This window comes from Pongo abelii, chromosome 1 (assembly GCF_028885655.2).
Source record: "Pongo abelii isolate AG06213 chromosome 1, NHGRI_mPonAbe1-v2.0_pri, whole genome shotgun sequence".
Classification (NCBI taxonomy): domain Eukaryota; kingdom Metazoa; phylum Chordata; class Mammalia; order Primates; family Hominidae; genus Pongo; species Pongo abelii.
In genome coordinates, this window is record NC_071985.2 from 42,706,318 (window position 1) to 42,732,059 (window position 25,742).

Sequence of the window (25,742 nt, forward strand, 5' to 3'; positions counted from 1 at the left end):
TTTTATGTAGTCGCTTTTAAGATATGTCTGGTTATGACTTGTTTGGTGTCATTTTCTTACCAAGACTATGTTTCATATAGGATCATGCTACTCCTATTTTGCTGATGTTAATCTCTAAAATCATGGTGGATAACCAGGTAGGATTGACCTAACTAACAGAGTCATAAATAATAGTAAAAAAGGAATATTTTTAACTCAGGATTTTAAAAGAACTTGTGTGACTAAATCCACCCAATCCAAAGAGAACTACATACACTTTATTTAGCAGTTAACTTGGCCTGTTAGGAATTCTCAAGAGTAAAATTTTGGCTGCCTGTTCTAATATTTCCTCTGTGGCCATCTTAAAACATGGTACCAAAATTCTTTGACATTTTTCCCACTGAGACATGACATCTATATCTCCTGCCCTCGAATCTGGGTTCTGTGACCACTTAACTGATAGAATGCAGCAGAACAAAGTTTTTTTGGTCCAGACATTAAGACTCTGTCAGTTTCTCACTTTCTCTCTCTGGCTGTTTGTTCTTGGAACCCAGCCATAAATGATCCCAAACATCCTGGAGATAGACTCACATGGGAAGGAGGTTCACAGCCCACTGCTCTGGCAGAGCTCCCAGAGAGCCAGCCTCAGCCATATGAATGAGATATCTTGAAAGTGGATCTGGCAGTCCTCATTGAGCTGTTTCAGCTAAAATTATATGGAACAGAAATGATCTATTTGTACTGAGCCCTGCCCAGATTGCATATTTGTGAGCAAAATAAATGATTGTTGTTGTTTTAGGTCTCTAAGGTTTCAGATGATTAGTGACACAGAACTGTCTCAAGTAAGTAACTTCTGCTGTGATCCAGGGTGTTTTCCTCTTTTCCAACTTCTAATCTTCTATTTGACCCAAGGGGTTCCATTCTCTTTTTCTTCTACATTGACACAGTCCTGTCCTAGTAGGACTCATACTGCTATTCATAGAAAGTAGTTGTGCTTCCACTCTGCATATGTTCAAAGTGAATTGTGTGTGTGTGTGTGTGTGTGTGACAGAGTCTCACTCTGTTGCCCAGGCTGGAGTGGCACGGTCTTGACTCACTACAACCTCTGCCTCCCAGGTTCAAGTGATTCTCATGCCTCAGCCCCTGGAGTAGCTGGGATTACAGGGGGCTGTCACTATGCCTGGTTAATTTTTTGTGTGTTTTTAGTAGAGACAGGGTTTCGCCATATTGGCTAGGCTGATCTCGAATGACTGGCCTCATATGATCTGCCCACCTTAGCCTCCCAAAGTGCTGGGATTACAGGTGTGAGCCACCGCAGCAGGCCCAAAGCATTCTGATTCCCTCCATTATCCTCTGCAGAATGCTGTTTATCTGTTCTATGTGTTAACCATTTTCTCTTGCTGCTCTTCTAACCTACATACTTGGGTTTGGCATATTCTCTGTGTAAGCAATGTTCCATTAATATTTACTGGCTGCAATCTCTGCTCATAATTGCCGTTCAAACTTACACTTAGTATAGGAGTCTTTATTGAAAACTTCCAATTGTGCATTGCTTGAATCAGTTAGAGTTCAATCAGGTGATGGAAACCACAACAGTTATTTAAATATATGTAAATAGGTACAAAGATACTAACTAGATAACTATATCAGCCAGGGATCTTCAGAAAAACAGAGCCAGCACCTCTTACTATATACTAATAGATTTATTTCAAGAAATTAACTGATACAACCATGGGGGCTAGCAAGCCTGAAACCTGTAGGGCAGATTGGCAGGCTGGAAACTCTCAGGCAAGAGCTAATTTGCAGTCTTGAGAATTTCTTTTCTTTTCTTTTTTTTTTTTTTTTTTACGGTGTTGGCATTTTATTTTATTTTATTTTATTTTATTTTTTATTATTATACTTTAAGTTTTAGGGTACTTGTGCACAATGTGCAGGTTAGTTACATATGTATACATGTGCCATGCTGGTGTGCTGCACCCATTAACTCGCCATTTAGCATTAGGTATATCTCCTAATGCTATCCCTCCCCACTCCCCCCGTCCCACATCAGTCCCCAGAGTGTGATGTTCCCCTTCCTGTGTCCGTGTGTTCTCATTGTTCAATTCCCATCTATGACTGAGAACATGTGGTGTTTGGTTTTTTGTCCTTGCGATAGTTTACTGAGAATGATGATTTCCAATTTCATCCATGTCCCTACAAAGGACATGAACTCATCATTTTTGATGGCTGCATAGTAGTATTCCATGGTGTATATGTGCCACATTTTCTTAATCCAGTCTATCATTGTTGGACATTTGGGTTGGTTCCAAGTCTTTGCTATTGTGAATAGTGCCGCAATAAACATACATGTGCATGTGTCTTTATAGCTTCTTCCTCCAGGAAACCTCAGTTTTTGCTCTTCAGGTGATTCAACTGATTGAATGAGGCCCACCCACACTATTGAGGGCCATCTCCTTTACTTAAAGTCAATTTAGTGTAGCTCTGCAACATACCTTCACAACAATAACTGATTAGTGCTTAATTAAATAACTAGGTACTACAGCCAAGCCAAACTGATATACAAAACTAACAACCACAGTAACTAAAAAAAGTTAAAAGAGAACTCTAAAATATCATAAAGGTTGCAACTGCTGAGAGCCAAGAGGCAAAGAGAAAAGGTTAAAATTATTAAAAATTAGAAACTTAGTAGAGAAGCCCCAAGGAACTGAAACTCAGATCTGTAAGAGGCATTGCTTGGCCAGTGCTTGTTGTCTTAGTTCACAGGGAGGGATCCAGGGGATTAGGATCCAAATCTCTGCAGAAGGGACACTGGCTGGCTATTGCTGGTGTCCCCAAGGGACACATGATGAAGCTGATTCTGCAAGTTAGAAAAACTGAAAACTAGATTTAGCTGCAGCTACAAGGGAAAAAAAAGTGATGATGAAGGAGCTTCTCTGGGGTAACACTCACAGGAACCACAAGCAGACAGGAAACAAACCCTCAGGAAGCATATAGAAAGGAGAAAACCCCTTTTTCTGCCTCCAGCTTTGAAGTCTCCAGCTAGTGCCTCTATTGGCAAAGCCAACTGGCAAATGCAGAAATGTGGTTTTTAGGGTCCGGGCTCTAGGATCACAAAGCAGACTATAGAAGGGTGGGTTTAGAACTGAAAGGCAATAACTGATACAGTCCACCCCTTTGGCTATTTAGCATCCATTACACTGCACCACAAAAATTTGAACTTTGATACAACCACAAAGCAATTCATTCCCTCCCAACAAAATGCAACTATTCAGCATATAAAACAGGCGAGCATCACCTTCTTCCCAAGTTCAGGATTATAAAGTCTCAAGTCATTGTATCCATCTCTGAGAAATGTTAATTACTTCTCAAATTCAGTCACAGTCCCATCTGAATATGATTTCTAAAAACCAAATTGTAAAGTTAACTTCCAACAAAACCTGTATAAAATGATATGAATAAGAAGAAAGAATAAAATAATTAATATATACAAATACACACAGTAAGCAACTAACTAGTCATGAGGCCATAATTATATTTACAACTTCCTTCTTCCACTGCCTATTTTATGTTTCCTTTGCCTTCATCCAGCACCTCTCACGGTTGGGGTTTTTTATGTGGTGGGGTAATCCATCTGGCCTGAAGGGTCTGAATCATCAGTGGTTATGCCTTTAGCCAGGGGCTGGGGAAGTTGTCATCTTCCGTTAACTTTTACTATTGGACATGAAAATCCTAAAAGGCACCCCAGAAAATCCCCCTGATTTCCAGATATAGTCCTCTTTGGGCCCATGGAGTGGCAGCAATCCAATTTCACTTTGGTAATCGGTCGCCCCAGTCATGGAGTAACCTTCTTCTTAGCCTGTTGGTTTGGCATCATGAGGATCCCCAAATGGCCAAATGGTAGTCTCATCTTCCAAACCGATGGGACATTGATGTATTTCCTGGTAGAGACATTTGTTCCTTAGGAACCAAGACTCCAAACCAACAGAGTTCAAAGGCACAAGGATGAAAAGCAAAAATTCTGTGAGTAGGCTATGAGATGTGAGAGTGTGAAGAGCTAGTCCCCCTTCCACCCCTCATTCCCAGACCTGTGTAGTCTGGCTATGGGAAATATGGAACCATATAGTTGGTTCTGTGATTCCAAGTATAATCTACATCCTGTGATGTAGAACCCCATCTTTTCAGACTGTAATCTCCCAACTGGTACCATAACTGAATCTTCAGTAGACCATCAAATCTTTCTATTAAGCCATCTGCTTCTGGGGATTAGCATATGTGGTTGTACCAGTTAATTCCATGGACATAAACCCATTGCTGTAGTTCTTTTGAAATTACTTTCTTGATCAGAAGAAATGTTGTATGCAGTACACCATATTTTGTAGTCACAGCTGCCAGAAGATTTTTGGACAGGAAAGCAAATCTGTACTCAGAATTCATATCTCCTGCACTAAGGAAACATTTTTCCTTCCCTCCATGATGGAAGGGTTGCACTGTAATCAATCTGCCCCTGGGGGCTGGCTGGGCCTTTTAGGGAGTTGTACCATAACAGAGGCTTAGCTTAGTTGGCAAGCTAGGCATTCAGCAGTGTTGGTATTCAAAAAAGCCTTGACTAGGGTAAGTGCATGTTGTTGAATCCATGCATAGTCCTCATCCCTGACATTATGGCCACTTTATGCTCAGGGCCATTGAGCAAGCACAAGAATAGCTGGAGAAAGATATTAACTGAAATCCACAGGATGCGTCATTTGTCCACCTTCAATCAAGAGATTCTAAGTCTGGAACTGGCCTAGGTCTGGAAATAGAATGAAAGGCTGCTCAAGTTTTTGGTCACCAAACTTTTTTTTTTTTCTTGAGACGGAGTCTTGCTCTGTCACCCAGGCTGGAGTGCTGTGGCGAGATCTCGGCTCACTACAAGCTCCGCCTCCCAGGTTCTTGCCATTCTCCTGCCTCAGCCTCCTGAGTAGCTGGGACTACAGGTGCCTGCCACCACACCCGGCTAATTTTTTTGTATTTTTAGTAGAGGTGGGGGTCACTAAACTTTTTATATAGCTCAGATGACATTTTAGTAAGGTGGCCATCTTTTTCATTCCTAGATGCACCATGATCAATTCGCCTCACTAAAAATCTCTAGGTTTCAAAACAGTTTGATTATCACTATGCCCTTTCTGTTTTTTTATGGTATTTGTCTTAGTCTATTTTGCATTTCTATAGAGGAATACCTGAGGCTGGATACTTTATAAAGAAAAGGGGTTTATTTTGGCTCACAGTTCTGCAGACTGTGCAAGAAGCAGTGCACTGGCATCTGCTTCTGGTGAGGGCTCCAGGAAGCATCCAATCATGGTGGAAAGCAAAGGGGGCATGTTACATGGTGAGATAGGAAGCAAGAGAGATGCCATGCTCTTTTAAACAACTAGCTCTCATGTGAACAAATAGAGTGAGAACTCACTCATTACTCTGAGGAGGGCACCAAGCCATTCATGAAGGATCTGTCCCCCTGACCCAAACACTTCCCAGTAGGCCCCACCTCCATCTCCAGCATTGGGGATCCCATTTCAGCATGAGATTTGGAGGGGACAGACATCCAAACTATGTCAGTATTTGCAGTCCCCATGTCTCTAATGGTTAAATTATAGCATTTGGCCTCTGCTATATGGGCATCTCATCATTTCTATTAAAATCAGAGATTCAACTCAATGGAGGTGTCTTTCACCATCATACCTGGCTTATAGAAGACAGCCACCACAGAGTTTTTCAGAGATGCAAGTGCTACCTTCGTCAATGTGTTTCTTAACGTCTTTATGAAGGGATTGTCCTCTAGGCATTCTGGGGGATGGATTTGAGGTGGGTAGATGTAGAGATTTCATGTGATAAAGTCACTCCATCATTCCTTCCTCCTTAAGTATTGGATGCCTTCCTCTACATTGTGTCAGGGAAGTTCTGGCATTCCAGCCTTATTGAACATATGCCACCATTGAGTCCAAGGTTTAGTCAGCCAACCAAGAAATTTTAGAGCCACTTCCAGTTGCAAGAGCTAGCACACTAAACCCAGAATGTCTCATAAATACACCCAATAAATTCAATCCAATCCAGTGCTATATTCTATCCTCCTTGGTCTAACAACCTTAGAATCTATTCTCACACGTTTCCCAAGATTCTGCCAGTATTTATTAGTAAAGTCTTGCACTTCTTTTAGTCTATAAACTATTCTGAGTCGGACTTTGTCCATGCCCTCCAACCCCCAAAGAAGGGTGAGATCCGACCCTAATGGTGAGACGAGTGGCAATAAAGAGAGGTTGGGATGGGTCTTGAGAAGAAGGATAATTCATTCCCTTGAAGGAAACTGCCCCAAGTGAAGTTGTTATAAGGTTTTTCACAAATATGGATGGGATGGTTGATTCCACACCTGGTGGTGATTGCTGAGCTGCAACATGCAATCTACTGATGAATCTGGGGAAGTTCCTGTCAGACTCATTATAAATGAAGGACAGTATCTTGCAAGTCATTTAATAGAAATTTGTCCTTATCATTATCCTGGGCCCAACCCCACCTCCCAGCTATTATATTTCTTGTTTGAGACAGGTCTCATCTAATGCACCCAGGCTGCTACGGTGCCATCTAGTGCCAATTGCACAACCCGCCTTATACTTTACATGCTACTTACAGTAGATCAAGAGGGCAGATTCACCTTTTCTGGTGATTTTCCTGAAACTAGATAGATGCCCAGAGATTGGTATGGTACTTTTTCAGTCTACTGTGGTGCAGTATAAAATCATCTTTTAAAGTCCCTACCAGAGCTGTGGGCTGGGCAGAGAAATATTCTACCCAGTTGGCCAACAGTCTTCCCTTGAGGCTGAGCTAAAGTGAAGACCTGCAGGAAAAGCCAGTGGAGGTTAGGCCCACACACAGCATCTTCTGAGGTTCATGCCCACCCACCCCACACCAAGTACTACTAACAGTACAGACTACAAAGCCTATCACATGTGGAGATCTCACATAGGGATGTGGAAATCATGCATGATTATCCCTTCCTTTCAGATGAGAGCAGTCTTAAGATAATGAACCAGCTTGGGTTTACACAGATAGCAAATAGCAGAGACAGGTATTCCAGCCCAGGTCTGCTGCCTACGAATGCTGTATCTACCACTCTTCACAGCTCCTAGGTGAAGCAGTGGGGGCAACGCCCATGGGGGCTGCTTTGAGGGACATCATGATCAACATACACAAAGACTGTTTGCCATGAACAGAGAGCAGCTTTGCTCTCTCCCCCTAAACAAGACCTGCTTTTGAGTTCATGGGGAGTAATACAAGTTTGTTTCCAGAACCTTCTGCCTTCCTTCTCTGTCATACAGAATCCTCAAGCACCCTCTTCACTCATGATGCCCCACCCAGGCTGTCCTTTCCTGGCCAGCATCTCTAGCCCCTGCAGCCTCTTCACTACATCTGTCTCTCACCTTCTTTGTTGCACCACAAGGGGTCCTTATTGTCCACAGACCAAATGGGCTGGGAGCCTTTTCTTAGGACTCCTGCTAAGACTTGTGTCAACTGCAGGCACACATACATAGCAACAAGCCCCTCCAAGGTGGGTGCTTTGTCCTCATGGCAACACTTTCTACACTACCCTCTGTGAATTTAACCTACCGTGAGTTTTCTTGTACCTGGAAGTCTTAGGGGCTCCTCACCCTCCCACCTCACTCCATTTACTCTGTCTCAGTGCCAGATCTCTGCTCACCTAGTTTTTTCCTACCTCACCCCACCATGCATGCACATACACACACACAGACACACACACACACACACACACACACACGCACACACACAATTCCCTTCATACCTCTCCCTAATTTTCTGAATTCTATTCTTCCTTCAAGGCCGCAGTCACTCTACACGCACAGTTAATTCTACTCTCAGAGCTTCACATCACATCAGTCAATATCTTTTGTTTGGTATGGTTTGTTTTTTGTTGTTGTTTGTTTTTGTTTAGATGGAGTCTCGCTCTGTTTCTCAGGCTGGAGTGCAGTAGTGCAATCTTGGCTCACCACAACCTCTGCCTTCAGAGTTCAAGTGATTTTCATGCCTCAGCCACCAGAGTAGCTGGAATTACAGGCATGTGTCACCACACCCGGCTGATTTTTGTATTTTTAGTAGAGACAGGGTTTCGCCATGTTGGCCAGCTGGTCTCGAACTCCTGGCCTCAAGTGATCTGCCTGCTTCAGCCTCCCAAAGTGCTGGGATTACAGGCATGAGCCACCACACCCAGCCTATATCAATTTTTATGGCACTGAATTAGGAACCAAAAGCACTATATAATGAATGTGCTTATTTACTCTTTTAAACATGCTTTCTGCTCCATTTTTTAACATCATAGTTCATCTCTTTAATAGAAAAAAAATGTTTACCATCATCTTAGAAATTATAGCTAAATCAATTCCCATAACTTCTTTCTATATATTTGCTTCTATATATAGTTACCCCATTTCAATGTTTCTTCTTGCCTTCCTCCTACAAATATAAATTGCATACCATTTCTGTGTCATACACAGTGCTTAAGACCTGGGAATTCAGTGGCAAATAAAATAAACATGGTCCCTGCTTTTGTGGGGCTCATACTCTAAAAGAAGACAAATGTAACACAAGTAAACACATAAATATATAGCCTCAATTTGTGATTAGTGGTCTGAGATAAGGGTGCCAAAAAAAAATAAAAGGAAATATTTTCAGATTGTGAGACCAGAGAACATCTGAAGAAGTGATATCAGTAGGCTGAGATGTAATGAGAAAGAAGGAGCCAGCAAAAGAAAGGGTTGAGGGAAGAGAGTTCCAGGTCGAGGGAACAGCATGAGTGAAGGCCCTGAGAGAAGAAGGAGCTTAGCATGTGCACAGCAAGAACTGATCAGTGGCTATGTGACTATAGCATGGTGAGTAGAGGATAGTGTGGCTGGGCTGGGAATAACTGCAGAGGTGGAATCAGGCAAGGTCTTGAAGGTCATAGTAAGGAACTTGAGTTGACTCTACATGCCATAGGATATGGTTTGGCTGTATCTCCACCCAAATCTCATCTTGAATTGTAGTTCCCATAATCCCCACATGTCATGGGAGAAACCTCGTGGGAGGTAATTGAATTATGGGAGCAGTTACCCCCATGCTGCTGTTCTCGTAATGGTGAGTTCTCATGAGATCTGCTGGTTTTATAAGGGGCTTTTCCCTCTTTGCTTAGCACTTCTTCCTGCCGCCATATGAAGAAGGACAAGTTTGCTTCTACTTCTGCCATGATTGTAAGTTTCCTGAGGCCTCCCCAGCCCTGCAGGACTGTGAGTCAATTAAACCTCTTTCCTTTATAAATTACCCAGTCTTGGGCATGTTTTTATAGCAGTGGGAGAATGAACTAATACCCATAAGAAGCTGTAAAATTATTTTGAGCAAGGAAGTGACATGATCTGGTTTACTAGACCATTGGAAGGGTTGAGAGTGGAAGAGACAGGGAAGTTAATAGGCTGTGACAATGGTCTAGATAAAATATGATATTGACTTGGACTAACACGATACCAGATTGATAGTGGAAAAGGGACCAAATTGTGGTATATTTCACAGGTAGAATGATAGGACTGGGTGATAATTTGTACCAACTCTAATTTATCCTTATTGTGATATATTTTTTACTAGTTTGCTCAGGGAGAGTTCGGGGAATTGTATTTTCTGAGTGCATACATTATGAGTGACAATTTACCTAGGCATAGAATTCTCAGGTCACACAACTTCTTTCCTTCGCAGATTAAAAACTTTATTTCATTGTCTTCTCACATTTAGAGTTATGGAATATAAATCTGAAGAATGCTTGACTTGTTTTCTCCCTGCCTACTTATTTATTGAGTTTTTGTAGTATTTTAGATGTAAAAGTTCTACCTGAATAGATTTGAGAGTAGTAGGTCTTTTCTATCTGCCCAATGTGATGTTATTTAGCCTATCTAGCATTCATCCCCCTTTCTTCTGGAAGTAGCAACCCCATTTTCCTCTGGGAAATGATCTCTCCCTTATTTGCAGTCCATATGACTCTAGGTAAAGCTGACCCATCCTCTCATCCCAGGAGTGGGTGTGTGCTGCCAGTGAAATTAAGGTAACAACCCTTCTCAATTGCATAGATTGATTCAAGGGTGAGTACATGACCCAAGCCAAGCCAATCAAAATCAAAGAGGATTAACCCAAGGTTAATGGCACATGTATTAGAACTCTCTTTTCCACTGGGTTTGGTAAACTGGGAGAATGTAAGTCTGGAGATACTGAATGTTGCCCTACAGGAACAACCCTCCCAAGAATGATGGCAACCCAGAGAAAAGCAAGAGCATCAGGGATGGATTCCTAGTGAACCCTTGGACTTCATTAAGTCAGCCAGCAAAATTCCTTTTTTGTTTAAGCTGGTTTGAACTGAGCCTGACACAACCCAGACTCCTGATGAATACAGTGAGTGCATTCAGTTTTTAAAATAAGATTTTACTTAAAGCCATTATATTTTCTACATACGGCTTCTGCTCCAAAAGAATCTGTTCATTATCTTTAGGAATTCTTGTTATGTGTAGGTTAGCTCTTTGATATCTATATTTCACGTTTACTCTATTCTTTCATTTTCATTTCTTTATCTTTTGCTTTTGTGTTCTAGGAAATTTATCTTCAGTTTGCCTTTTACTCATTAATTCAGTTTTCTGCAGTGTCCATTTGTAAGCTATGGCTTCCATTTTGGAGTTTAATTCAATAACTGTGTTTTCCAGCCTGATAAAATATTTCTTCAATTTGGATTGTTTCCTTTTTATAATGGCTTGCTCTAGTCACACAGATGTAAATTGTTTTAGCATCTAGCATATGGCATTCTTTGATAAACAGAAAAAAGTGAATGATGTTATTATTCATTTTTCAGGTCAATGATTTTCCTGATTCTATCACTTAACTCCCCTTAGCCTCCTTTGTCTTTATAGCCTCTACCACCTGCTGTATATCTGTATCAAGACCTAGAACAATGGCTTCACAAATTGGCACTAAAATCTATTTATTGGACATGTAAACGGATCAGTACAGATGTGTTTTCACTCTTAATTTGCTCAAAGTCCCATTGAGAAGGTAAAACTAGCACAAAAAGGTAAATAACCATCCCAGGCAGCTAACTGAGAGCTATCAGAAACACATACATGATTAATAGCTAAATAAATTGTGCCGATACAGGTGTGTACTCTAGAATCAGAGCCAGGTATGCAGAAAGCAGGAGATCATTTAGTGCTTGAATGATCAGAACAGTGTCCACAGAGGATCCAAGGATTGAAAGGAACTTCGAAGAAGGGTATGATTTAGAAAGGAAGGAGTCTGGTGGATTCTTCTAAAGAGCATTTCTCTGGGATTCAGATAATTTCACCCTTGCAGTTAGCACCCATTCTATCCTTGAAAGATACAGCTGCTCTTCCTATAAGGTAAGAGAATTTCAGGCTCGAACAGATAATTTTAGATTGAAAAATTCAAGCCCATTTTCTATTCCTCCACCCCCACACAAAGGTGCGGAAAGCAGTTGAGGAAACAGGCTGAGGTGAGTTTCCTTGGAGCCTTGCTCTCTTGCATCTCTGTTTGATCCCTGGGTCATTCTCTCAGGCGTCTCTGGTCAGAAACAATTTTAAACCCCAAATCTCATCCTCACTGGGTTTGCATTGTGCCTAGAAAGATGCTGACACCAATAAAAGCTTGTTGTTTAAAGACACAGCCTATGACTCACACAATGCACACTTTATGTACACTAATTGCTTCCATCTCTAGTAACTTTCAGCTTCTCATTACCTAAATTATTTCAGTGCACTCAACCTGGGGGTTATCGTCATATAGGGAATCAAATGAGGTGCCAGAAACAGATAAAAATCAAGAAAACAACAATTTGAAAAGGTTATCATCGGCATCAGGGAATGTCTGTGTTGGAAAGGATCTCCAGGTTCATTAGCCCCCGCTCCCAGCACAGGAACCCTCTTTGTCATGACTCGGACAGATGTTATCCAATTCTGCTTTATGATTTTCAAGACCTGGGTGCCACATTCAGCAGTTGTCATCTGCAAACTTGATAGGCAGGTGAATGTGGCAAGCAACCCATATTTAAATATACCTGAAGCCCTCCTGGAATTTACACAGCTACATCTTTCCCTGTACTGCCCTACAAGAAGTGTGAGAGAAGAAGCTCTTCTGAGCCTCTTGCCATGTTATAGAGAGCAACAAAGAGAAGGGAAGAGACAGGGCAAAGAGAGAAAGGATGACTTGATATTGCAGTGTTCAAGCTGGAATAATTTTCCCTCCCACCTTGCTGGAGTGCTTTCCAAGTGCTATTTCCTGGAGCAATGCAAGATTAGTTGTTCCAGAATTCCCAGGGGGCTTTGCAGAGTCCCAGACCCCGTCCCTGAGAGTTGAATTTGGTACATCTGGGATGAGGCCTGGGCATCTCTATTTGTTAAAGCTTCGGATTATTTTGAAGTGCAGTCAGTTTGAAAGTCACTTTATTAGAGGGCTCTGGACTAGGTCACCCCATTCCTGGTGGTTGAAAAACCTCATGCAAGCAGATCACTCCTATGTCCTCCAGCAGTTTTCTGTAAGCATGTTTTTGTGTTGCTGAAGGCAGCCCCATCAGCCCCTGGGGGAATAATCCTTTCCTGTTCTCTCCAGCCATGCTCTATAGGATCACCTGATGCCTGTGTCTGGGCCTCTTTACTGCAGCAGAGTACAAGCATCCAGCTTGTACTCTTTGTTGTGGGCTGGCCAAGATGCTGACAGGAACAAAAATGACTTGTTTTTGAGAGTAAAGATACAAGCTTTGACTCAGATGACGCACACATGTTCATGGAGGGAGACTCTCACATCCGACCTACCTTCTTCCGTCCACAGAGAGTCACGTTGCTACTCTAACCACATCACTAATTCCGAAAGATGGGGACTCCTACACAGGGCCTCCAGGTCAATGCCTCTGATTAGGTCAGGGAACTGGAAGGCATCCAACCCCAACTTCCTGGCACCCCAAGTTCTCTCAGCAGCAACAGCGAAAGCCCATGGATGTAACTGCATTACAGAAGGCAAGGCCCTCAATGTGTAGACTCTCTGGGGTGCTATTTTAAAAGGCAGACTCTCAAGCCCCACAAAAAGATGTTTTGAAGATTGGAGTGAGGCCAGAAAATCCACCTTTTGAGCAAGCAGGACTAGGGAATTCTGAGTAAGGCTAGTATTTGAACTTTACCCATTTGGGACTGAACCTCAAAGGAAAAAAGGGATCTGGAAAAGGAAATGACATCCCCTCCGCCCTTCCAGGGCCACTGCTGCTTCTGTTCTTGAGATATTGGCCAGGCCCCTTATTTCTTTGACATTCCCCTTGCTTTCCTGTCCCCTCGTCTTCCTTAACAGGCCTTCTTATCTGCCAGAAGATTGGTCTTTCTTTAAGGCTAGCAGTTAGCCTTGATTGGGGATCCAGTTCTATACATGTGGGCATACAGGACAGAGCAAGAAGACAGGACAAGTGAGCAGGACTATACAAGGAAGGGAAGGACAGTGTTAGAAGAGAAGCCCAGGCTTGGAACTTGCCCATGGCAAAAAAAAAAATTGAAAATTTGTACCCTCATTATGTCACCAGGAATTGAAATTAAGTATGACTCATGACTTACCCGTGAAGCTCTTTCCCAATTAGTCTGGGTTGTGTCATCAAAAGACCTGAATTTAAGTCATGACTCCATCACTTATTGGCTTCGTGATCTTGGGAAAATTATTGAACTCTCTGACATTTAGTTTCCTTATCTGTAAAACAGAGGTAATCGCTTGATAAAGGTGCTGTTCGTTTTGATGAGGTAATATATAAAAATGCTTAGCCCAGGTTTTGGCACATGGAAGGCAGAAAAAAAAACACCCAGATATTATGAATAATATAATTCTGTCATGTACGCCTTTCCACACATTTCCTCTTACAACCTACTGACTTACTCTAGGCACCAGGCAACCTGAATTACTAAGTGTTCTCTAGGGCCCCAATAAGCCATGGGTTTTAAAGTCTAATGGAATGGTCTAATCCCATCTCCATCACCAACTCATAAGCTGTGTGACCTTCCTTCCTGGGCCTCTGTTCCATTCTCTATGGATCAGTGCCAATACATCAAGTTTCTGCAAAGGCCTGGTGCATTCACTGATGCACATAAGGAGCCCAGGACCATGCTTGGAGCCCCCTGTGCTGCAGCCTCCCCTTCCCTCCTTCCCTGCAAGCTCCCATGTTTGTCCATGCCTTTCTATGGCGGTGCCTTTGTTCAAACTGTTTCTTCCACCCAAATGTCCCTTCCCTTTTTCTGCTCATTGGAGTTCTTCCCAAAGCTGCCTTCATTCTACCTCAACCCCAACAGTCAAGATACCCAGATAATCACCCTTCATTGACATATAGAGTATGTATTGAGAGTCTGTGATGTGTCAGGCACTGTTGCTCATGACCAGGGATATAGAGATGATTAAGGTCTAATCCCCAAGAAATTCAGTCTACTTAACATAAGAACATAAGAACAATATGAACATAAGAACAAATAACTGTCGTCCAAGGAAGTGGGGGTAATAATAGAAGTGACTCAAAAGTGCTGGGACAGCACAGAAGAGGGAGCTCTTGGGTCTGACTCAGGTGGGACGGAGAAGTCTTTATAGAGACACAGACATTTGACTGGAAGGATAAGTGAGTTTGAGAGGGAGAGAAGAGGGAGTAGTTTGTCTAAGACCGACCCAGAGCCGTAGAGGTCTGAGATAGGCAGGTGGGCCAACAGTGCTGGAGGCTGACCAGGCATGGGGAGGGCACAGAGACAGAGCTGGAAAGAGAAGAGGACCAGGTGCCAATGGCCTTGAGTCTGGCCAGGGAAAAGTCCAGGAAGTTGCCTCCATTCCACCCCCGCCTAGGCACATGAGGACAGTGGAGAGCAGATCTGTCAACTCCAAGGAACATTCCAGAGCAGGAGCAGTCCATGGTAATCCCTCATCTCTAGTCCCCCTTATATCATTGGCTAGAAGGCCATGGGCTACAGGCTTGTAATTCAAAGGACACAGAGGTCTGGAGGCAGACTTCTGTTGCTTTTTTTTTTTTCCAACTACAAATAGACAACTTTCTTTGATTTCTTAAATTCAATTGCAAAATTTAGAAAATCCCACTCCACCAAAGAGAGAGTGAAAGTTAGAAGATCCAGTGCTTTCTGAGGAAGGTTGCAATTTGGGAGTGACAAATTTCACCAGAATCTCAGCATCCAGCCATCTCACTCCATGAGCCAGAGGTCAACGACCTCAGGCAGGAGTAATGTCTCATCCTAAGGCCTTCTGGAATATGTTTCTGGCCAGAGGTGGTTGGTCTCCAGGCTGTGCCTGGTCCTCATGCCCAGCCAACATCATTGCCTTCCAGACCCCAAGGCAACTGGTAGTGGCTACTTACACACTGCCTCCAGGACTTAGCACACACGGCCAGGAGGGGCCGGGGCCAATCTCCCCATTCTTTTCCCCATATTTTTTGTGTTCCAGGTATACTAAATGTCTCACCTTCCTCCAGACACAGCAGCTCTTTCACAATGCCTAAAATCTTTTTCCAGATAAATGACTTCATCTGGAAGGGCTTGATCACCATCATTCCTGTCTCCTTTCCCCATCCCGGTTCCCTAAACACACGCACACTCACATACTCGACTCCCACTCTCCCTGGCAAACTCCTATTCACCCTTCAAGTTCAGTCATGTGTCACTATTCTTAGCAAAACCTCCCTTGACCACACCCTCTTCCTCCAGGTGGTAAATCACTCTCTCTTTGGGGTCTTGCAGCACTTCTTCCCCAACCCTTAACTAATAATACTGTCATGTTGCACAGCAACATATCTGACCATTCATCTGTGACCTTCCCCCCACCCCACCACTGCCCTGCCCCAGGGAGACAACTCCTCCAGGGCAATGCTGGAGACTTAACACATTTCTATCCTCGGTACCCAGCTGAAAGCCTAGTTTAGAGGAAACGCTGTTGACTGATTGATGGTCTTCACTGCTACACTGGAAGCTCAATGGGGTATGGACTTTGTCTTGTTCAGTGTTGTGTCCTCAGCAGTCTGGTATGTAGAAGGCACTCAATAAAAATTGGTTTAATTAATTGCATTTAATCAAGCCAGGACAATTCAGTGAAATGAAACACTTGGCCAAGTTGCTTAAGTTCCTGAAAATTGATTTATCTGAAGATTATCGATGACTTTGGATAATTATTAAATATATCTTTCTTTGTGCAAGTTGTGAAATATATGGAGATAAACAAACTTGCTTATAGATAAGTGGGAGAGGGGAGGAGATGTTTATGAAAATAATAGTACACAAGATAGAAAGCAATACATGCCAAGAAGAGAAAGTGCTGTGGGTATTCAGGAGAGAGGTCACTTCCTCCATAGAATTGATCAGGGTGTCTTCACAGAGGACAAGCCATTTAACTTGGGACACCATTGATGATGTTTTCCACCCTGACCTTGGTCCACAGGCAGCCATGTGACCCTGGTCTCCTGGCTATAGCTGATTGGAAAGTGGACAACTGACCTAAGCTGAGCTGTTAGTCTCTGTCTCCCAGTAATTTGGTCTTGGGACTTTAGAGCACTAGTCAGTCTTGGCTGGTCCCTTGAATTAAAGACTGGTAGCCTCTAGAGCTGTGCAGTTGCAGTCCTCTGCAAACTGCTCAGAGATGCAGAGAAAGCTGCCAAGAAAAGCAGAAAGGAGTGACCAGGTGGCCTCAGAGAGCGAGAAGCTGAGTCCTGGCTTTCTGATGACTTCTGCTCCTGGTTCCAGTCACTCTGTGTCATGCAGCAGCTTCCATTCCATGGATATTCTGAGACACCCCAGACTCCTTACAGTAAATTCCCCCTTTTTGCTGCAGCTAGCTGGACTATACCATTGCAGCTAGCAACCTTGGTGAAGACTCTTGTTGTGTGAAGAAATGGGCCATGACCAGTATGGGAGCTGGTGGGGAAGGGGTATGCAGATATGGTTTATTTGTCTGCCTTTCCACCCTACACTCCCTCACTCACCCTCAGCATCTCCAGTATGGTGACCCCTCCATCTCCCCTAAACCTGGCCAGCAGTCTGGCAATAAGGAACTTTATGACAGACAAAGGCAGTCCTGTCAGTTCATAGGTGTCTGGAAACCCAGTCTTCCAGAGTCTTGAAATAAACTGGATATCTCTGGTCCCAGAGAATGGCTCCACATCCAGGAACCCTATAGCAGAAGTTACTCACCCCATGGAACAGAGCCCCAAAGCACTGGCACACACACATGGATATGTGTGTGCACACGTGTGAGTGTTAAGGAACGTGCAGATCTGTGTGGAAATGCTCCCTCAGTGCACATTCTTGGAATCCTGTCAGTGTGTGCAAGCACTGCTCTATGGAGAAAATCATAGAGAGTCATCATTACAAAAAGGTGCACTCAGCTCCCTCCTTCTGGTGGCTTTGAGGTCGGCAAAAGTGCACACACGGCAACCTCTTTACAAAAATTCAACCCAGCTACTCTGAACCGAATCACACCCTCAATCAAGGTCTGTACTGTGTGGGAGAGCTCCAGGAGGACAGTGGTGTTTCTCAGGGCATTGTGGGACTCTGACATTTGGTAAATTGGGTCGGGGAAGAGGGTGGCCAGATTTTATGGGGCCCAGAGGCATATATAATGGAAGGGAGAACTGTCTTTTAAGAAAAAAAAATGTGTATATAATTACTTTGGCTGTGGAAAGGACTAATGAAAGTAAGAGACCCTGAAGCTTTTATTAGCGTCACAGGAAATTGACTTGGGGGTGGGAAGGTGGGCGCTTAAAATTAAATCCCACTTTCCTTTGCTCTGTCCTTGTCATTTCTATACAAATTGAAGCCCCCAAGGACTGCAGTTCCACAACAGCACCACTTCCCTTGCAGAGGGGATGCCTGGGCTGTAGTGTGGGCTTGCACACGCCCCCTGCAGGCTAGCGAGGTCAAGACTGGATGGAACAACAGGCCAGGTGAAGAATGTGAACTAGGCAGCTTGGAGAGAGAGAAATGTGCCACTCTTCTGACCTGGCAATTCCCAAACTTCATCTTGATCCTTTTATTTCTACATCTCACAGATCATCCCCCCTCTCTGGATCCCCAAGTCACACAATCCCCTCCTTTGGTGGGGGTCGGGGGGTGGGGCGGGTGGAGGCAGGAGGGAGATGTACATTACTCTGTAGTACTGCCTCCAGGTCTGGGAGGCAATGTAGCTAACAATGGGAGCTTGGAACCAGGCTGCCTGGGTGTGGAGCCCAGCTCTGCCACTTAGCTGGATGACTTTGGGCAAGTTATTTCAGCGTTCTCTCTGACTTTCAGTTTCCCCTCTGTAAAACTAAAATAAAGTTAGGCCCTATCTCATATGGTTATGTGAAAATAATTCAGGAAAAATGTCTAACACAGTAGGGTTGACGAGGTTGACTCTTATGGGTCATAACTCATCAGCCAGCAGCTGTTGGATTTTAATGATCTGGCCTCCCAACCTCGTGAGGATCGTGACCTCTTGTTGGACAAGTCTCTTTCCTCAATCCTTTCTGTAAGGAACTCAAAATTTAATTTCTAAGATATACTGCCTTGGAGCAGAAGACAAGGAACTTCGGGCAATTCTCCCCATTTTACAGCCAGGCAAAATAAGGCCCAGAGATGTTAGGGGCTGGGCCAAAGGCTCAGAGAAAAGTAAAGTCGTGTCTACAAGTGGAGCTGAGGCCTCATGGCCTCTCAGTAGTATTCTCTGAACAGGGAAGGAGGTGGGGTTGTCTCATGGAACACCACCACTCTGTCTGGTACTCTGTTAGTGAAGAGGGGTAGTTGGGCACAGTGGCTCACCTTGAGTGACTCAGGAGGCTGAGGGGGGGAGAATTGCTTGAGCCCAGGAGTTCGAGGCTGCAGTGCACTATGATCGCACCTATGAATGAAGAGCCATTGCACTCCAGCCTGGGCAATATAGTAAGACCCCATCTCAAAAAAAATTAAAAGAGGAAATAGGCAGCAAGAGGTCTGGGGAAAGTCATCTGTCCCCATGACCTACAGCAGGTGTGCCCTGCTTCCTCCTTCAACTCCACCTCAACACAACCAAACACAGAAGGTGCTGGGCTCTCTGAGAAAGGACTGGCTGTCAGGAGGTCTGTGGCCTGTGAGTCATAGCTCTGCCACTAGCTAGCTCTGAAATCCACTTCTTCTGCCTGTAAAATCAGGGATTAGGCTGGATGACATCTAAGATTTTTATCTTAAATCTCTTCAGAAATTGCTTCATCTCATAGTCACGTGGAGAAAGAGCCAGAAGCCAATATCCCTGAATGTGGCACTTCCTGCCAACCACAACACCTTCTCCGGACTCCCATCATGTCCCAGGGAGTCCTGATCCATGTGGGGACATAGTCTGAAATGGCCAGCTGCTGTCCTCCTTTGGCCAAGGAACCTCTAGGGTTTGTGAGTAATAAGAGTAGGTCTGGAGGAGGCAGCAGGAAATGTCCTTGAGAAAAAAGATCAGGAAAATGATTTTTCCATTTAAAGGGCAATGTTTCAAATAATTTTTTAAGGCAAATGAACGTAGACACCTGCCCATTCCCAATATAGAAATTCCCAAACATTTTCTTGTTTTCCAGGAAAAACAGTAAAGGGCTCAGGATAAGCTACAGTAGCAGAAATTGAGACATTTGCAAGAATACCTGAACTCTCGGAGGTGGGGGATGTGTAAATGGGTGACTGCAGGTCAGTGTGGAAACCCTCTGGTGCCTCTGACGTCCATGTGTCTGCTTAGGAGGATGTACGACATGACCTCCACCTCACCCCACCCTCCTCCATAAATTCCCTTCCTGCCTGAGAATTCTAGAATTCTACACCAGTTGAGCAAGAAAGTACAAAGGAGGACTGACTTGGCAAAATCCCATGGGGCCCTGGTGAAATGAACAGGTTTGGCAATGATTGTGTCACTATGACCCCGGACAAGTGACTTAACTTGACCATGCAAAAGCCAAGGATGTTCACATCCTGTCCAGCAGCAAAGTCTCTACACTGCAGGGAGTGAGCCCTGACCCTTAGAGGCTGACCCCAGCGAAGGAGTCAGGGAAGGTTCTTCTTCCTCCAAGTCTTACCCCAGCCTCAGCACAAGGAGGCTTTGTGATCTGGTTTTCGAGCAATACTTCCCATTTATTGGGCTGTGAACATCCCTGAGTCTGTAGTCCTGGGCTGGACAAAGGGTGAGAATCCAAAGATCACAAGACAGCCATTACTGTCTGGGCCTCCCAGAATGGTGGAGGAAGCTGCCAGACTAACGAAGGTGATATAGAACACATTAAAATACAGTCATGTGTCACTTAACGGTGGGGATATGTTTTGAGAGATGCCTTATTAGGCGATTTTGTCATTCTGCAAACATCATAGAGTGTATTTACACAATAATATAGGCCATACAGTAAGGCCTATTGCTCCTAGGCTACAAACCTGTACAGCGTGATGCTGTACTGAATACTGCAGGCAATTGTAACATGATGGTAGGTTATTTGTGTATCTAAACATATCTAAACATAGAAAAGGTATAGTAAAATACAGCATCATAATCTTATGGGACCACCATCATATATGTGGTCCATTATTGACTGAAACACCATTACTTGGTGTATGGCTGTAATCCTACAGGAACTCATGGGGGAAAAACAATGGTAAGTGAAAATTAACATAGTACAAGCCACCAGCCTCGTAAAGAATGGAGGATTGTGATGGCTAATTTACGGTCAACCTGACTGAATCACAGGATGTCCAGATGTCTGGTTAAGCATGATTTCTGGGTGTGCCTGTGAGAATGTTTCTGGAAGAGATTAGCATTTGAAGTTGTGGACCGAGTGAAGCAGATTGCCCTTGCCAATGTAAGTGGGCATGGTCTGATCTATGAAGGGTTCCAGTAGAACAAAAAAGTGGGGGAAAGGAGAATTCCCCCTTTCTGCCTGACTGCTTGGACTGAAGCATCCATCTTCTCCTGCATGGGAGCTTCTGGTTCTTAGGCCTTCAGACCTGAACTAGAATCTAGACCATGGGACTCTCCAACTGGCCTTCAAACTATACCATCGGCTTTCCTAGGTCTCCAGCTGCAGACAGATGATCATGGGGCTTCTCAGCCTCCATAATCACGTGAGCCATACTTTATACCTTATAATAAATCATATATGTATATACACACACACACACACACACACACATATATATGTGTGTATATATATATATATATGTATTTCTATTGGTTCTGTTTCTCTGGAAAATCCTCATACAAAAATGAACTGAATAAATCAAAGAAGACTTCTTCTTGGGGAAGGTGAGTTTTAAGGCTGTTAATACAAGGAATAAAAAGAAGGGAGTCTTTGATTCAGATACAACTGATGGAACAAGAGTGGGCTATGGGGGATAACTTGAGGGCAGGCTCTGATCCAGGAGCAGGAAGGTAAACAGCTTTCCATGTGTAGTATGTAGAGGCTGTAAGAAGCTCATAGCAAATCGCCCCCAAGTCTTGGGTCTGTCTGCCCATCCATAGAATGAGGAAGAAGGTAGACTAGCTAGTCTCTACAGCTCCTTCCAACTCCAGCATTCTACAGTTCACAATCCTAAAAGTGTGGGAAGGAGTCAAACGGTGAGTTGGCTTGGGTTGAGTAGAAAACAGATGGTCAGTAGGAGGGGAGTAGGCCAGGCTCTTGAGGCATCCAATCTAAGAGTAATTTAAGCATATCTGCTTGGGCTGAGCAAACTCAAACCTCATCCCTGACCAAACACCATCCAGGACTAGTTCTTATAAAGCAGCCTCAGAGCCGAAGGCAACTTGTGTATATGACAGAATACACCCAGCTGGATGCAAAGAGACTGAAATGTTCAAGAAGGTGGGCTAGGTCTAGAAAAGTGCTGCAGCTTCAAGGTGACATGTCTGTCCCCTTTCACAACAGACTACTGCCCTCAGACTGTTGTCAGGCTGAACTGTACCAGCCTTGGTGGCCAGGTGTTACTCTACTTCCCAGTTCTCCGGCTGGCCCTTGTGTCTGGATCTAGACTGTCCCCTATGCCTAAGCTTTTTGTGTGGAGAATGAAAGGCCCTGAGAGACACCTGGGCCAGAGCATAACAGCCAAGGTTGCTTTAGCTGGCATGGGGAAATGGAGGAAGTGTTTGGGTGATCTGCTGGGCACAAAGCAGTTTTGGGACCCCACATCCTGCCCTGAAGGATGCACTCACTGACCCTTTTCCCTGAGATTCCAATATTTTCCATCCCACAGCACTTTTGCCAATTCACATGAGTGCCATGGGCAGAAATAGGTATGGAAAGTGGGGAGCATAGCAGGATTCCAGCTTGACAAAGCACCGGGCTTGGTACAGGTCACGAAACGTGGTCCAGGGAAATCCCCAAACAGAAGTGCTCCAGATGGTTTCCCCATTACTTTGGGTAACTTTCCATTGCCACACACCCACCCCTACCCACCTCGCAGGTCTCTTCTAAAGAACCTATTGCTCACCTTGTGACTTGTCAGGCATGAGAATCAAAAGAAGCAATGAGCCCAGTTCCTGAACTTGAGAAGCTAAAATCTACGTGAGAAGATGAAACTTACACCCATGCTACAAGTAGGGAGGACCCAACAGGAGGACCCGGGGCCAACCATAGTATAAGAGCTCAGAGAGGGGGTGTCGACGTGAGCTGGAACAGTGGGAAGAGGCTTCACAAAGGAGGGACGCGGGGTCATGGGAATCAGTGAATGTGTGGGAGGCAGGGCAGGAGTCATGGAACAGGTGACAGACAATGAAGTGTAAGATGTGACGGACCGTAGACAGAAATAGAGTGAAATAAACCACCACGTATTGAGTGCCTACTGTATGCCGTGCCAGGAACTTTCCATCTGTTATTTCGTTTTATCCTCCCAATAAGAGCGGCAGTATTTTTATTTCCAAGTTGCAGGTGAGGAAACTGAAAGGTTCATATGAATTTAGAGTTGTTCTGGTGGCCAATGAGAAGTCTCTCCCAGTGACCAAACTGGGGAATAACTTGAAGGTGATGGTGATGAAATGAGATTGGCCTGGCCATGGTGTCCAAGGTACTAGAGAACATTGCCCATCCACCACCTGAAGAGCCATGACCCAGGAGCCCCTAGATGTCTTTGGAACATTAAGTGGTGGTCTCTAACTTAGGGATCTGCCCTCTTGACTCAGGTGCAGTAACGATAGCCTTAGCCCAGGCTTCCACCCCCACCTCCCTGTCCCCACTCTCCTTCCCCTGCTACTCAGCCCCTCCTTCTTGTCAACAGGCACACTCCTCCCTAGCCCTTCGACCAGATGATGCCATTAATCACTACCAACAGTTAAGGAAGCCACTGAGGTGTTATCATAACAAGCACTCGAACTATGACTATGACTAATCGAGTGGTGTTAGAGGTTCAGAAAGCATTAATAATTATTATAATTATTTTTTTCTGCCTTGTGTTTTTTTCTGTTGTTTGAGGTTCCAGGCATGAAATGGAGGGTGAAAGGAAGGCCCAACCTTTCTGGAGTTGAGATGATGTGCCATTTTGTTCAGCCTCCCAACCAGCCTTGCAGTGGGCAAGGGGATTGCCTGCTGCAGCCTCTTTGACTCTCTGAGCAGCACCTTGACAGAAGGTCTGAGCGATGCAGGGTGAGTCAGGCCGGCTGGGGGAATCGGAGGCATTCGACCAGAGCGCGACTGCCAGGCCGCACAGTCGGGGAATCCCTCAAGGGAACCAGGGACCCATGCTGACCAAATCCAGCCCGTAGGAAAGCCCTGTCTTGCTACATGACCCCTGATTCATGGCTTTCCCCTCCTGGGGCCCAGCTCACATGCTGCCCCTAAAGCAGCCATCACCAGCTGCCTTACATTATTTTTAAAACTGTTACCCCCAAAGTCCTCAGAGAACCAACTCCCTGAGATGAAGAGACTGAAATGTCAGAGGCTATAAAAGTCATCGGCAGAAGTCCCCGTCGGGATTTAGCTCCAGGTACAAACCTCTGAGGATGGGGCTGACCAACCCTGAGGATTGTCAGTGGCTTGCGTGGGTGTCCCACAAGCGCATTCATGCACTCAGATGCAAATCCTTCTAACCCTAATGGATCCTGAAAGCCCTTCATTCCACAGTCATTAAAATGCAAACCATTTTTGGGGCAAGGGAACTAACATTTATTGTGGTACCTTTGTGCCAGGTACCACGAAGTACTTCATTTCAGCTAATTATATGTCAATTAGTTCCCCATAGCTCTGTTAAGGGACAGCAGAGTGTGGCCTCTGCAGCCACACTGCCCAGGATTCAAATCCTGGTTCTGAAACTTATCAGCTGTGTAGGCTTGGATTGGGCACATCACTTCTCTGAGCTCAGTTTCCTCACCTATAAGATGGGCTTAAGAGAGGTACATACATCTAGCCAGGCATAGTGGCTCACTTCTGTAATCCCAGCACTTTAGGAGACTGAGGCAGGTGGATCATGAGGTCAGGAGATCTAGACCATCCTGGCCAACATGGTGAAACCCCGTCTCTACTAAAAATACAAAAATTAGCTGGGCGTGGTGGCATGCACCTCTAATCCCAGCTACTCGGGAGGCTGAGGCAGGAGAATCACTTGAACCCAGGAAGCGGAGTTTGCAGTGAGCCAAGATCATGCAATTCCACTCCAGCATGTGCGACAGAGCAAGACTCCATCTCAGAAAAAAAAAGGAGGGGTGGGGGGATTTTGAATGTGCTAAACCACAAAGGGTCAATCAGAGCATCATGTTTTTGTCGTTACACAATTTTTTCTAGGGTGGCCCTGTCAGGGAGCATCCATCACTGCTCATAAATACAGCCTTTAATGGAGGGGTGGAGAGGTATGAGGTCATGCCAGGTTGGGAAAGGGAAGAAAAAGATGGTTAAGGAATTTAGGTCTGCCCCTGACTCAGGAACACTCAGCAATGTTCACTCAGGAAGTGGATGGGCAGTTGGTTTGCTTGTATACTATTTCCAGGGTAGACTTTTTATGCTGTTCCCCAGGCTTTCTCAGAATCTTGGAACCAAGAGAAGGCATCTCAGACTCAGCCTTCAGAAGCCACAAATATTACCAGGATGGGGCAATTCCAGAGAAGTGGGCATCTGCCCGTGAGTGGCACTGCCCATCTTAAATGTTGGGAAAGGCAGAAGAGATGATAAATCCAACCAGCCTGGGAAGACCCAGGGCCTCCCCACCCACACTTAAATGCACACACACGCACACATGCACAGGGCCAGGAACGTTCCAATTTACTTAGACACCCTGTCTGGGATATTACCAGTGAAAACTACAAGTCTTTTTCTGGGAGGGTGAGAGGTGCAGTTACAACCTATTTTTAAAAGTGTTCAGTTGGCCAGTTACCTTTAAGAAAATGGGGCTTTTACAGGGGGAGGAGAAAGGAGCCTCTGGTGAGGGTGAAATTCTTGGTGAAGGAAACCACACTGAGGCTTTGAAAGCCAAAACGCTAGTGAGAGGGCACTGGGCCTGGGCATGGGGCACAGGAAGCTTTGGGACTGAGCACAGTGTGCAGAGAGCCAAAGTCAAAACCTAGGGACTGGGCACAGTGGCTCACACCTGTAATCCCAGCACTTTGGGAGGCCAAGGTAGGCAGACCACTTGAGGCCAGGAGTTCGAGACCAGCCTGGCCAACATGGTGAAACCCCGTCTCTACTAAAAATACAAAAATTAGCTGGGCATGGTGGCCGATGCCTGTGATCCCAGCTGCTC

The 25,742-nt window shown here is 44.7% G+C and overlaps 1 long non-coding RNA gene across 1 annotated transcript in view; it reads right to left on the reverse strand.

Annotated features, from left to right (window-relative positions):
* The window catches only part of LOC129048124 (uncharacterized), a 59,021-nt gene that overhangs the window by 13,087 nt on the left and 20,192 nt on the right, over positions 1–25,742 (reverse strand). The window contains exon 2 of the long non-coding RNA XR_008510213.1: positions 13,638–13,767. This is a non-coding gene — a long non-coding RNA (uncharacterized LOC129048124). The remainder of the gene's footprint in view (positions 1–13,637; positions 13,768–25,742) is intronic.